Here is a 15,226-nt window from a genome sequence, read left to right on the forward strand (position 1 = left end):
AGGATAAGGAGAAATATGTTAGGAAATGATACTGGACCAGTATTCAGGGGTTAGATCACATAGCTCTTACAGTCTATGCTTTTGAGTTTCTTCTGAGGCAATGGGAAGCCTTTGAGGATTTCATGCAGAAGAGAGCCAGTGAGAACTATGTTACAGACATTTACATGTGGCTATATGCAAAGATTGGGTTGGAAAAGGGCAAGGAAGTGGGTAAGAGGTGGTTATAGAACATGGACAAAATATTATGGTGGACAAGATGGGAAAGGGCAGATACACCTATTATGGAAGTAGGTGGTCCACACTTTGATGCTGGAGTCCTTGTGATAAGTAAAGGAAGGGAGAAACTTAGGGTCTTGACCTGAGCAATTTGGGTGGGTAGTGGTGACTCTGAGCAAGGAAAGATCATGGGACCTCACGGGCCTTTGGGCTATCATTATGGGCAGCCTGGGGGAAAAATGGATTGGTCCCAAATCATGTACCAGTGGTGTCTACACTCAGCCAGCATTGAATCTTCCTGTTTTATCCTCCAAAGGCTAAAACTAAATTCATGTATGACACTTTCATACTTAAATTTCCGAGAAAACCTACCTAAAGATAATTATCATAGGAAGCAGTTATTAGAAAGAAAACTACTAAGAAAAAGATAGTGTGAAAAAGTTATTTTATGCCTATGATTTATTGGCAGAATGGAAATACTAAGATTAATATGCATAGATGGGAAATGATCTACCAATTATAAGCTGTATGAGGTTAGAGGGTCTCCATATTGTCTTGGTCCCTAAGTTCTCTCTCTTAAAAATTTAGATTGATGAATACATTTTAAAATTGTCTTCTGGCTTTCAGTCCTATTCTTCTTTGACTATAGGAACTTAGCATTTTTAATCCATCTTCCATCTAAAACATAAAATTTTTGCTTCCTTTTCTAGATAGTGCTCTCTTTTGAAATTTTTTTCAGCTCTGTATCTTCAGGTATAAGCACAGTTGTTAACTTTGTTTAATTCAAGCACTTATTTGTAAAACTGCTCTCCAAAACATGGAAGCTAAAACATGGATTAACATCAGTAAATTTTAGGAAGAATAATAGAATATTGGGGTTTGAAGGCAGGACCGAGATCTTCGTGCCAATTTAATGTGCAATTCCCAACATAGAGCCTCTGGTCATTTTGTAATACATGCCCGTAATTTTCCTCTATTATGGGATCACATCTGTATTCCAGGACATCACAGAACAGATCTACTCCCAGATTCACATGAAAGGCCATCAAATGATTGGAAACAGCCATTGTGTTCCCTGTGTCTAGAGTTTCTTTCTTTCTGGTGAATTATCTGTACTTTCTTTGAGCATTCCACTATTTCTTGTAATCATATTGGCCTTTTTATTCAGTTCTTAAGCTTGATAGTCACTTTTGGCATTGCCAGATTCTTTAAAGCTTATCATTTGTACTTAAATATTAATGTATTCCAAGGTGCATAGATAGAATCGATGCTTTCTGTGCATTCATTCAAACAATGTTTGTTGATACCTATTGTTTACCATGATCTATTTTTCTCTCTCCCATACACTTTGAGGCAATCAGGCATAGAGGGAAATTTTCCTTTTAATGAACTTTTACAGACACGTAAAAGAAAATCAAATTTACACATTTTTCTGTTTCCCTTTCCCCTATGAAACATAACTCCTTTCTCTCTCTCTCTCCCCTCATCTCCCTGCCCCTCAATTATTCTGAAAATAACTAGCAAAACTTGATTTCCAGTCATTATTATGCACCTTAGAATATAAATTACCCCCTTTTGGAGAAAGCCATCTTACCAGCACAAACCTTGAAACTGGATTGCTTGTGTTAGAATTCCAGCTTCACAATATCAGTTTACATCCTTTGGGAAGTCACTTAAACATTTTGGTCCCCAGTTTCCTTCTCTCTAAAGTGAGAAAGATAAGAATCTTATCTACTTTATGAAGTTCATATAATTTAAGGGCTCAGACACCAAGCAAGTGCTGTGGGAGTGTCTGCTGTTTTTCACTAGGTGTGGCATGGTGGCATTGAAGAGCTGTGGCCATTCTTAGTGGGAAGGAAACCTGCTCCAGCTGTTCATGCTGACTCCCTTTGTTGGAGGAATTAGCTATACCCAATTTTTTTTTGAGGGAACGAGAAACGTAGGAGAGCTGGTGTTTGCGTTTTCTTGTTACCTTTTGGTATAGAAGAATACATTTTAATGTGGACTGGGCATTCCTGAGACCTCATTTTACATTGTCTGTAATAAATCCCTCTCAATTTTGATTAGTTCAGTTGATCTCATATTGAAAAAACCTCACACAGCCCCCACTCCTACCACTTCTTTTGAAAGAGCTTTTGAAGGAAAATGATTACAAAGAGAGGACACAGTAACAGTGGTGGAGACCCATCAGTAGTACCCAAAATATGTCAGTACCTTTTATATTCTTAAGTGAAATATTCTCCAACTTGAGTTTGCAGAGGTTCAGGATATAGTTTTTTTTTTTTTTTTTAAATTTTATTTTTTGGTTATTCAATTACAGTTGTCCCATTTTTCCCCCTAATTCAGGATATATTTTTGAAGAGAAGGAAGAACTTTGTCCTATTCTATATCTTTTATCTTTGTTTTAACCCTGGCTGGTTTGGCTCAGTGGATTGAGCGTCGGCCTGCGAGCTAAGTGTCACTGGTTCGATCTTCCAGTCAGGGCACATCAGAGAAGGAAAACTCTGATTCCAAAAAACCTCCGCTGCCTTGCGGCATACCTCTTCAGGGGAAAGGCTAAGGGAGTAAACCCCGACAGAAAATCTGGAGCCGGAGTCCCTAAGGCGGTTTGATGTTGTAGTCAACACCGGCAACTCCTGCGGCGCACCTGAAGCCAAGCTGTATTGACTCCGTCTTTCCCTTGGACCCTTCAGCTGCGAAGAGGGGGGGTCTGCTGCATGGGCAACAGCAGACCCTCCATATCACCCTGCCCAGGCTCTGTAGCTTCAGCTCTTAAGAAGCTACACCGTCGTCTCTCGAGACGGACGGCTGCCGACGATATCTTTGTTTTATATTCCATTTTTAATTTATTGAGGTTAAATTGACAAAAATTGCACAAATTTAATGTATACATCTTTTTAAAATTGTTCTATTACAGTTATCCCAATTTTCCCCCATTGCTCTCCCCTGCTCCACCCTCTCTGCTCCCCACTGCCACAGTCAATGCCCACCCTGTAGTGCATATCCGTGGGTCCTTTATACTTGTTCATTAACTAGTCCCTTCCCCTACACCCCCCCTCTTATCTCCCTTACCCCTCACCCCTGGTCAGTGTCAGTCTGTTCCTTGTTTCCATGTCTCTGGTTCCATTTTGCTCATTTGTTGGCTTTGTTCATTAGGTTCCTCTTATACGTGAGATCATATGGTAATTGTATGTTTCCACCCGGCTTATTTCACTAAGCATAATACTCTCCAGTTCCATCCATGCTGTAGTGAATGGTAGGAGTTCCTTCTTTCTTTTTGCTGTGTAGTATTCCATTATGTACCAGGTTTTTTTTATCTACTCATCTACAGATGGGCACTTAGGCTGTTTCCAAAACTTGGCTATTGTAAAGAGCGCTGCTGTGAACATAGGGGTGCATAAGTTCTTTTGAATTGGTGTTTCAGGATTCTTAGGGTATAATCCAATCAGTAGAATTGATGGATCAAAAGACAGTTCCATTTTTAGTTTTTTGAGGGAATTCCATACTGTTTTCCATAGTGGCTGCACCAGTCTGCATTTCCACGAACAGTTCACTTTTCTCCACATCCTCACCAGCACTTGTTTGTTGATTTGTTGATGATGGCCATTCTGACAGGTGTGAAGTGGTATCTCACTGTGGTTTTTATTTGCATCTCTCTGATGGTTAGTGATGATGAACATTTTTTCATATGTCTATGTACCCTCTGTATGTCCTCTTTGGAGAAGTGTTTGTTCAGGTCCTTTGCCCATTTTTTAATTGGGTTGTCTGTCTTTTTGGTGTTGAGTCATATAAGTTCTTTATATATTTTGGAGATCAATCCCTTGTCTGAGGTATCATTGACAAATGTATGTTCCCATATGGTTAGCCCCCTTTTCATTTTGCTGATGTTTTCTTTTGCTGAGTAGAAACTCTTTAGTTTGATGTAGTCCCATATGTTTATTCTTTCCTTTATTTCCCTTGCCTTAGAAATTATATCAGTGAAAATGTTGCTACATGGGATATCTGAAATTTTCCTGCCTATGTTTTCCTCTAGGACTTTTATGGTGCCACGGCTTAAATTTAAGTCTTTGATCCATCTTGAGTTTATTCTCATGTGTGGTGTAAGTTGGTGGTCTAGTTTCATTTTTTTGCATGTCCCTGTCCAGTTCTCCCAACACCATTTGTTGAAGAGGCTCTTTTCACTCCATTTTATGTTCCTTCCCCTTTTGTCAAATATTAGTTGACCGTATAGACCTGGGTTTATTTCTGGGCTCTCTACTCTGTTCCATTGATCTATATGTCTGTTCTTGTGCCAGTACCAGACTGTTTTGATTACCATGGCCTTGTAGTATAGTTTGGTATCAGGTATTGTGATTCCTCCTACAGTGGTCTTCTTCATCAAGATTGCTGTGGCTATTCAGGATCTTTTTTGGTTCCATGTAAATTTTTGAAGTATTTGTTCTAGGTCTGTGAAATATGTCATTGATATTTTAATAGGGATTGCATTGAATCTATAAATTGCTTTGGGTAGTATGGACATTTTAATGATGTTGATTCTTCCCATCCATGAACATGGTATATGCTTCCATTTATTTGTATCTTCTTTAATTTCTTTCTTCAGTGTTATGTAGTTTTCTGAGTACAGGTCTTTTACCTCCTTGGTTAAGTTTATTCTTAGGTATTTTATTTTTCTTGTTGCTATAGTAAATGGTAATTTTTTCTAGTTTCTATCTCTGATATTTTATTGTTGATGTACAGAAATGCCTTTGATTTCTGAATATTGACTTTGTACCCTGCTATTTTGCCAAAGTCACTTATTAAGTCGAGTAGTTTTTTGTGGAGTCCATAGGGTTTTCTATGTACATTATCATGTCATCTGCAAATAATGACAGCTTTACTTCCTCTTTTCCAATTTGGACGCCTTTTATTTTTGTTTCTTGTCTGATTGCTATGGCTAGAACTTCCAAGACTATGTTGAATAGGAGTGGAAAGAGTGGACATCCTTGTCTTGTTCCTGACCTCAGAGGGAATTCTTTCAGTTTTTGCCCATTGAGTATAATATTGGCTTTAGGTTTCTCTCATATGGCCTTTATTATGCTGAGGTATGCTCCCTCTATTCTCATTTTGCTGAGTGTTTTCATCATAGATGGGTGTTATACTTTATCAAATGCTTTTTCTGCATCTATTGATATGATCATGTGGTTTTTGTCTTTCATTTTGTTTATGTGGTGTATTACATTTATTGATTTGTGCATATTAAACCATCCTTGTATCCCTGGGATGAATCCCACTTGATCATATGTATGATCTTTCTAATGTGTTGCTGGATCTTGTTTGCCAATATTTTGTTGAGGATTTAGTATCTATGTCCATCAGTGATCTTGGCCTGTAGTTTTTTTTCTTTGTTGTGTCTTGACCTGGTTTTGGAATTAGGGTAATACTGGCTCCATAGAATGAGTTTGGGAGTCTTCCATTTTCTTGGATTTTTTGGAATAGTCTGAAAAGGATAGGAGTTAGTTCTTTCCTAAATGTTTTGTAAAATTCATCTGTGAAGCCATCCAGTCCAGGGCTTTTGTGCGCCCAGAGTTTTTTTATTACTGCTTCAATTTCACTAGTTGTTATTGGTCTGTTCAGGCTTTCTGCTTCTTCTTGATTCAGTTTTGGAAGATTATATGTTTCCAGAGATTTCTCCACTTCATCTAGGTTGTCAAATTTCGTTTGATACGATTGTTTAAAATAATTTCTTACAATCCTTTTTATTTCTGTGGTATCGGTTGTGATTTCTCCTCTTTCATTTCTAATTTTATTTATTTGGGTCCTCTCTCTTTTCTTCTTGATGAGCCTGGTTAAAGGAGTGTCAATTTTATTTATCTTTTTAAAGAACCGGTTGCGACTTTTGTTGATCTTTTGAATTGTTTGTTTAGTCTCTATGTCATTTAATTCTGCTCTGATCTTGATGATTTCCTCCCTTCTACTCTCTCTGGGCTTTGTTTGTTGTTGTTTCTCTAGTTCTTGTAGCTGTACGGTTAGATTTTTTATTAGAGATTCTTCTATCCTTTTTAGGTAGGCCTGTATTGCTATGAACTTTTCTCTCAGGACTGCTTTCACTGTATCCCATTGGTTTGGGGCTGTTGTGTGTTCATTATCATTTGTTTCCAGAAATTTTTTGATTTATTCCTTGTTTTCATTGTTAACCCATTCATTATTTAGTAGTATGTTATTCATTCTCCATGAGTTTGAATGTATTTTTTTCCTTGAGGTTGATTTCCAGTTTTAAGCCATTATGATATGAGAAGTTGCTTGACATAATTTCAATTTTCTTGAATTGTTGAGGCTTGTTTTGTGTCATACCATGTGATGTATCTTTGAAAATATTCCATATGCAGTTGAAAAGAATGTATATTTTGCTTCTTCGGGGTGAAAGTTTATAGATATATATCAACTAAGTCCATTTGACCTATAGTGCTGTTTGATGCCTCAATATCTTTGGTGTTTCTTTGCTTCGAAGATCTGCCCATTGTTGACAATGGGGTGTTAAAGTCCCCTACTATGAGTGTGTTGCTGTCTATATCCTTCCTGAAGTCTTTCAAAAATTTCCTTACATATTTGGGTGCTCCTATGTTGGGTGTATATAAGTTTGCAAGGGTTATATCTTCTTGATGGATTGCTCCCATAAATATTATGAAATGTCCTTCTTTGTCTCTTTTTATGGCCTTTGCTGTGAAATCTATTTTGTCTGATATGAGTATTGCTACCCCAGCTTTTTTTTCATGTCCATTTGCTTGAAATACTTTTTTCCATCCCTTCACTTTCAGTCTGTGTAGATCTTTTGTTCTAAGGTGGGCCATGCTTTTTAATCCATTCAGCTACCCTATGTCTTTTGGTTGGTACCTTTAATCCATTTACATTTAGGGTTATTATCAATAGGTATTTATTCATTGTCATTTTCCCCCTTTGTACTTGTGTTCCTCTCTGTCTCTCTCTGTTTCTTCATCTTCTTAAAGCAGACCCTTTAGCATCTCTTACAATGATGTTTTGGTGGAGATGTATTCTTTTAGCCTTCCTTTGTCTTGGAAACTCCTTATTTCACCTTACATTTTGAATGAGAGCCTTGATGGGTAGAGTATTCTTGGTTGTAGGCCTTTGTTTTTCATTGCTTGGAATATTTTTTTGCCATTTCCTTCTGGCTTATAGTGTTTTTTTGAGAAATCTGATGATAGCCTTATTGGAGCTCCCTTGTATATTATTAGCTGTTTCTTTCTTGCTGCTTCTAGTATTTTCTCTTTGTCTTTGAATGTTGCCATTTTAATTATGATGTTTCTTAAAGTGGGCCTGTTTGGGTTCATCTTCATTGGAATCCTCTGTGCTTCCTGGACTTGCGTGACTTTCTTTCTCTCCTCAAGTTAGGAAAGTTTTCTGTCATTAGTTTTTCAAACAGGTTTTCTATCCCTGCTCCTCTTCTTCTCCTTCTGATATTCCTGTGATACAGATATTATTATGTTTTGTGTTGTTCTGCAGCTCTCTTAAAAACTCTTCATTCCTTTTTACCCTTTTTTCATTTTTTTGCACTGTCTGGGAATTTTGTCTACATTGTTCTCCAGCTCGCTGATCTGATCTTCTGCTTCCTCTAGCCTGCTTTTAATTCCTTCTACTGTGTTCTTCAATTCAGAAATTGTATTCTTCATTTGCTCCTGGCTCTTATTGTTAGCTTCTATGTCCTTTTTCATGCTTGTGTAATTCTCAGTAAGTTCCTTGTTGTTTCCCTGGAGTTCTTTGTAGTTTTCTTTGAGCTTGCTGATCTCATTGAGTTTCCCTATAATCCATCTTTTGAATTCCATGTCTGATAGTTTGCTTCCCTCTATTTCATTTAACACTCTTTCTGGGGATTCTTCCTTTCCTTTCAATGGAGGGTTGTTTCTCTGTCTCCCCATTTTTGTGACTCTTCTTGTTTGTTGCTGCTTCTTAGATTGATCTGCACTTCCTGGATCTGCCCCCAGTGGTATCAGATTATGTACGAGTCTGGTCCTAGGCAGGCTGTTGGAGACTACCAGAGGGGAATGGTTTGCCTGCAGTACGGAGAATGAGTCAGCACTGGGACCCATTCAGCTGCTCCCTTAGTTCTCCCCTTAAAGCCACCACCCCAATTTCTCCCCAAGTGTCTCTAGTCCTCTTTGCTGTTCTTCTGCTTGGGCCCAGGGTAAGTGAGTGCCAAAATATTTTCGAATGTGATCTGCTTAAGAGCTCTTTTTCTCCAGCTGTTTCTCTCAGGCAAGCAAGAAACCCTGTGGCTTTTCACTTTTCACAGCTGGATACTATTTTACTTCCTGCTCTGTTGCTGTAGGCTGGGAAGCCCAGGTGGGGGTTTAGACTCTGCGCTTCTCAGGGGGAACCCGCAGCTGATGAGCTGTTTCCTCAGTTCCTTCAGGTGCCACCCATAGGAGCCCAGCCAGCCCTTTTACATCTCTGCACTTCCTACCCATCACGTTGTGATGAAGTGGCCTTCTCTGTCTCTCCGTGGTTATAAGACTTCTCTCCAGTGTTCAGTTGGTTATTCCAGATGATTTCCCCACAATTAAGTTATAAGTCCAGACTGGTCTTGGGAGGAGGTTAATGTATCTTCCACTTACTCCTCTGCCATCTTGGATTTATATCTCCTTTAGTTGTAAATTTCATCAACCTGTAATCAGCAGTCAGATATAAGCACTACAGGGTGGGGCAGAATAATTCCTGCAGGTGGGGCTATTGCTTCCCCTCAGGCTGATGCCACTTCAAGAAGAGTGCTCTGCCAGAGCAAGATGGCTCCTCCAGTCTGGGAAGTGACTCAGCACAGGGATCTTGGTGACTGTTCCCTCAGTTTTATCCCCAAAGCCACCATCCCCAGACTCTCCTTAACTGTCTCTAATCCACTTTGCCCCCATTTACCTGGAGCCCCGGGTAAGTGCCTGAAAACAACTTTTTTTGTTTTTTCCTTTTGCATTGGCCCTTTAAGAGGTTTTCTGTGACTCTGACCATTTCTCCATGGCAGGCAGAAACCCTGCCACTTTTCAAAGCTGGATGTTCTCTGGGTCCCTCTCCCAGCTCTGTTGCAGACTGGAGGGTCCAGCTTGAAGTTCAGACCCCACACTTCTCAGGGGGAACACCCTGGCCACTGAAATATCCATCTGGACCTTCAGCTGCTTCCAATGGAAGCCCAGCCAGTCCTCTTCCATCTCCTTTGCACTCTGTACCAGTCACATTTTGGTGAAGTGGTTTCTTCCATCTTTCCATGATCATAAGCCTTCTTTCCAGCTCTTGTTCAGTTGGCTATTCAGGGTGATTTCTCCAAAATTCAGTTGCAATTTCAGATTGGTCCTGGGAGGAGGTCAGTGCAGCATCCACTTACTCCTCCACCATCTTGGATCTCTCTATTTTACACCTTTTTAGCCTTTGCGAACCTTCAGGATTACTGTGCCCGCATTAAGGGCATTGGCTCCATTTCCCTGGACAAGTGAAAGTGATGGAAAACACCACATTTACCCACTGGAGAGACTGTCACTGACTCTCTATATGTTTAGAACTTAAAGTAGGCTGTGCCTATTTAAAGTTGTGTTTCTCCTTATAAAGTGTCTTTGTCACCCAAGAGCATAGAAATGAATTGTTTCCATGACTACACTGGTCACTCATTTTCAATCCCCAGATCTTTAATTGCTGCTCAAGACACATTTAGAAACTTACGCAGATCACTGCCCGTGGATTCAGATGGGTTGGACACTTGTGGGATGTCATCTTAGCCTTAGAAAAGCCATATTTACTTTAAGAGCTTTGTAACTGAGGAGAGCTGGAAGGAATTTAAAGAGAAACCTATAAAATTAGTTATGGACAGAAAAATAGAAATTAAGATAATATAATTGGAAATGGAAAATCATGGTAAAAGTGTCTTGAAACCCAGTAGTATACCATATGGAAATTTTTTATGGTTAGTATATTGAACATTTTCCCATAACTACCAAGAATAGAAGAGGCAAGAAAGTTATGTGTTACAGTCGAAAAAACTGATGGATACATTGCACAGACTTTATGTTCTAGAATGCTAATAATAGATGAGTGCCTAAATCCTTTTACACAATACTGGCTCTATATAAAGGAGCAGAAATATTTAACAGTGACTTAGAACAAGTTCCTGTGCATGAAACCAGATGTCACCAATAAAATTGAAAAGGCCATCTCTGTAATTATTCTCTGGAGGAAAAAAAGCAGTTTTTCCCAGAATATGATATGTTTTTTAGAAAAAGATGTATACTTGGAAGAAAGACAACCTAATGATGTACTGGATGATATCCCAATAGTCTACAGATAGAACTGAGATTAAAACTGACCTGAAGAAAAATAATGTGAATTGAAATTGTCTGAAATTTCAAATATGCTCTCAATAGCACAGTAGAAGACTGAGTTAAAATAAGGCTCTTTAATAGAGGCCAGATAAAGTATAAAATGCCCTCCAAGAAGTTGCCAGAACTATGTTCCTAAAAATGCAACGAAAGATCTCAAAACCCCTGTGTCTGCAGCATACTGTCTGATGCCCATAGTATGGCATGCAAAGCCTCTCACAGACAGCGTCCAGCCTCAGAGGTGGCTCTTCCATGCCTTGTCCCCATTCCTCAGACACACCACAAGCTTTAACTAGCTGGAGGGTGTGTCTGACACAGCTCTAAGCACTTTATGTATAAATACAACCTCTCATTTAGTCACCACAGTGACCCTGCAAAGTATGATAGATACTAGTCTCCTTCGCATTTCAGGGATGAGGAAACCAAAGCACAGAGTGACTAAGTAACTTGCCAAAGGTATTCAGCTAATAAAAAGCAGAGAGAACATGATATCCCCAAACACATGAGGATACCCTTTTTGGTTTCCATGCCTGGCTCATGTATTCTCTTTGCCTGGAATTCCCTTCTCACTACCTCTCTCCCACACACTCTTTCTGCTGAGCGTGTACTATCCTTTAAGACTCAGATAAAACTTTACTTACTCTGGGAAATCTTCCCCAATTATCTCTGCTCAACAACTTTTTGTTCATGTCATCAGCTCAGCTCTTGAGACAGGATAGGCACTTAGGCTGGGAATGGGAGGATACTGGGAGCACAGGCAGTCAAGTTAAGACCAGGTGGCCAGAAGGAATGCCAGATAAGCTGACCTCAAGGATGTTACCACCCCGCCACTCCTTACTCAAAATGCAGAGGTAGTTGATTTTATCTCTGTTCCAACTGCCAATATAGATACTACTGACCCACATGTGCAGTATTTTTTAACTGAATTTATTGGGGTGACACTGGTTAATAGATTTATATAGGTTTCAAGTGTACGATTCTATAATACATTAACTGCATATTGTATGTTTACCACCCAAAGTCAAATCTCCTTCCATCACCTTTATCCTCCCACCGACCCCTGCCCCATTACCTTCTTCTACCTCTCTCCACCCCACTTCCCTCTGGTAATCACCATACTGACAAGGTTTGACCACTATATGACCTCTCTAGGGTGCTGTTAATGAGCAGTCCACCATGTTGCCCACAGTGTGGCGCGAACCTAGTTATGAGGCAATGTGGCTGCAGAAGGAAGTCACCTGATCCGGAAATGGAAAATTCTGTAAGCCTGCTTTTTTCAAAAACAGCGATCCTTTCATTCAAGTCTGCCTCGTCCCAAGGATGTAAAAACAGCCAAAGAGAGCCAGCTGCCAGCCAATTCAGAGGACCTTCCTTTCCTCTGTGCTGCCTCCCTTATGCTCTAGCATAAGCTTAATAAAATTTTTCTGGAACTTTCCCTGGGGTTTCCTCTGATTTCCACCCTAACACTGGTAACACTCTGACCATTTGGGTTTCTATTTAGTGATATGTGCATCTATTTCTTGAGATTGGGAGCTCTTTGAGTGCAGGATCTTGGCCTTATTTATTTTACTTGAGTATTTGTTCTAGTATATAGGTTCTAAAAAGTATTTTTCAACAAATAAGTATAAAGATAAAAACACAGAATATCTCAAATTATATTTTGGAGCCTATTATTGGAAATCAAAAAATGAAAGTTAATTCTGTACTTCCAGCATACATGTACTTATATGCTCTGTCAAAATATCTGCCTTGTTTCTCTGTCTAATGCTGACATAGTAAACGTAAGTTTAATGCATAGACATTTAACACTTTCACAAATTCTAACATGACAGACAAAATACAGAAAAATGTGCATGAAATTTGAAAAACATTAATTATAAACCTCTCTCTTTACCTTTCAGAGCCGAAACCAGTACAAATTGTTATTCCTTATGAAAGTTATAGTACCTCTGTCATCTTATTTGTTCAAACACCTGACATTGGAGTGTTTGATGGCATACTTATTCTAATTGAAGGAGGGCCAAATGTAACCTTGCCTTTAAAACACGACAATAAAATAACTGTCGCCAATTTAACCCCAGGCACAGAATATAATTTCTTTGTTTCCATCATCAGTGGGAGTAAATTAAGTAATGCATATTATGTGCCTGCAGTGAAAACATGTAAGTATTTTAGGACTTGCATAAGTTTTATTTTCATTTTGATTTTGTGTAACATTTCAAATCAGTAGACTATGTTCACTATAATGCAATACGTAGTTTTCAAAGATCTTTTAAAATAATTGCAAATACCTCACTACTGAGCCTGATTTTTTATTGCCCAATATACAGATAGAGCTAACCTTGTATAAAACTGAGGTATTGAATTTTTAAAATCTATCCATTTACAAAAAAATCCTTGCATATTGATCAGAATTTAATGACTTAATCCAAATGTGAGGAATGTGAGTGATTTCAGGCCGGTTATGAGAACTAGATTACATTATTTGAAAATGTCTCTTGAAGTATAATATCTCCCCATGCTGCCATTTGTCTGGAAAGGACTAGGGCATATATTCCTTACTTCTTTGAATATTTGCAATTAATACATATCATATTTGATTATACCAGTACTTACATTTTAGATTCATATTGATTTTGATTTATCTTTTTTCCCTTTTTATTGAATTTATTGGGGTGACACTGGTTAACAAAATTATTCAGGTTTCAGGTGCACAATTCTGTAACACATCATCTGTACACTGTATTGTGTGTTCACCGCCCAAAATAAAGTCTGTCCATCACCATTTATACTCTGTATACCCTCCTCTACCTCCCCTCACCCCATCCCTTCCCCTGGCAATCACCACCCTGTTGTCCCTGAGTTTTTTCTTACTTCTTCTTCCTCTTTTTTTGCTCATCCCTCCATGCACACAGCCCCTACACCAGTTATCAATTTATCTTTTTTAATGTACAAAGAAAATTCTACAAGTATTAATTTTGAACGTTTGGGATATGTGTAATTTATCTAAGATATTCATCCAGTATGTAGAAATGAATGATACAGAGCAATAAATGCCATACAAACATCACATGGAATCCTAAAAACATTAAAATTTCAACTATACTATGTCCAGGTTCTTTATGATTTGCTTTTTTGTTTATAAATATTCACATATATCATACTACCACATGCCTTCTTTCTCCCAAATCATAATCCTTTCATTGATGTTTAAATTTAAATTTTCCATAAAATACTCCCAAACTGATGTCACAAATCACATTATTCTAAGAAAATTTTAACATTTATAATCAGCTCAGTATATATTTAATTTTTGCTTTTATTTTTATATACTTTTCATATTGATATTCTCTGCCTCTCTTCCTTATGCTACAAATTATCCTGAGCAACATTCCCTTTGACAGTTCTTGTCTTTGAAAATAATTAGTAATTATCACCTAAATATATCAATAATGTGAAATCAAGCAGCAAAATATATCAATATATAAGATGACAATCTAAAACTGCCAGTTTTTCTGAAATATATTTTTTCCTTTATGCTAGATGGGATGTTTAAAGTTAGAAAAATAACCATAAAAGCTCTGCAGATAAAAGTTTGTTTTTTGTTTCAGCCAATATTTGATACAAAGAGGATTTTGTACTTTGTCTAGACTTAATATTTTTCTCTTTGTTGTCTTTTTGGCTTATGCTAATAGTTTCAGAAAGCTTTAATCCTTTTTCTCCTTTGAATATTGTGCATTTGCTCCTGTGAATTTGCTCCTATGTAGTTTTTGCTGCAACATTAAAATTAACTGCCTGTAATGGTATTTACAACAACTCTGAGTATTGCAACTGATCAGCGTATTTTATAAACTGCCATTGCATGTGTAAACAACTATTTTTAATTAGGATAGATAGTTGATTAATAAACTTTATTGTATTTTTAAAAATTGCGCTCCCCCCCCTTCAAAGGGATAAATTAAAAGAAAAGCCAAGTTAGAAAACATTGAAGGAGAATTTAAGTGTGTTATGTGTTTTGGTTAGGCTTGGAAGCACCATCAAATATCCATGAGGGCAAAATTACAGACTCTTCCATAGAAATTCTCTGGAATCGAGCTGGTGGGAATTTCCAGCATTATGAAATCACATGCAGAAACTGTGCTGCTGCCTTCATGGTATGTTATAAAAGGCTCTTGGAGGAATTAAACTTGAATCTTTCATGCTGAATCCAGTATTACTGCATTCTTGCATTAGATAGTAGCGAAACTAAATAATCCCCAAGCTTTTTTGCTTGTGTTCAATTGTGGAGCACTTCTGAAATGAAAACTTGCTAATGTGTTCTTTTGGATTGATAGGTCCAGAAGGTGGTGCAAGAAGCAGCAACATTCTATAACCTGGAGCCTGCCACAACTTATACCTTTTCAATTCGCACTGAAAAAGAAGGTTTTAAAGACAGTACTCCCAACATAAAAGAAATACAGACAGGTACAGCTGTGTAAGCACTTTAGGTGTTATTCAGTGTTCAAATATCTATTTCTTTTAGGGAAGATTTAGTAAATAGTAAATTATTTCTAGATTTTTTTCCCCCTGGTTAGCGGTGTCTTCTTCTGTTTTATTTATTTTTCCTGTTTCCCCTTGTATGAGTTAGCACAACTGCTTTTGTGTATGAATTGCTAGATAATAGG

The sequence above is a fragment of the Furipterus horrens genome, unplaced genomic scaffold (assembly GCF_987537825.1).
Source record: "Furipterus horrens unplaced genomic scaffold, mFurHor1.1.pri manual_scaffold_4, whole genome shotgun sequence".
In the NCBI taxonomy this organism is placed as follows: Eukaryota; Metazoa; Chordata; class Mammalia; order Chiroptera; family Furipteridae; genus Furipterus; species Furipterus horrens.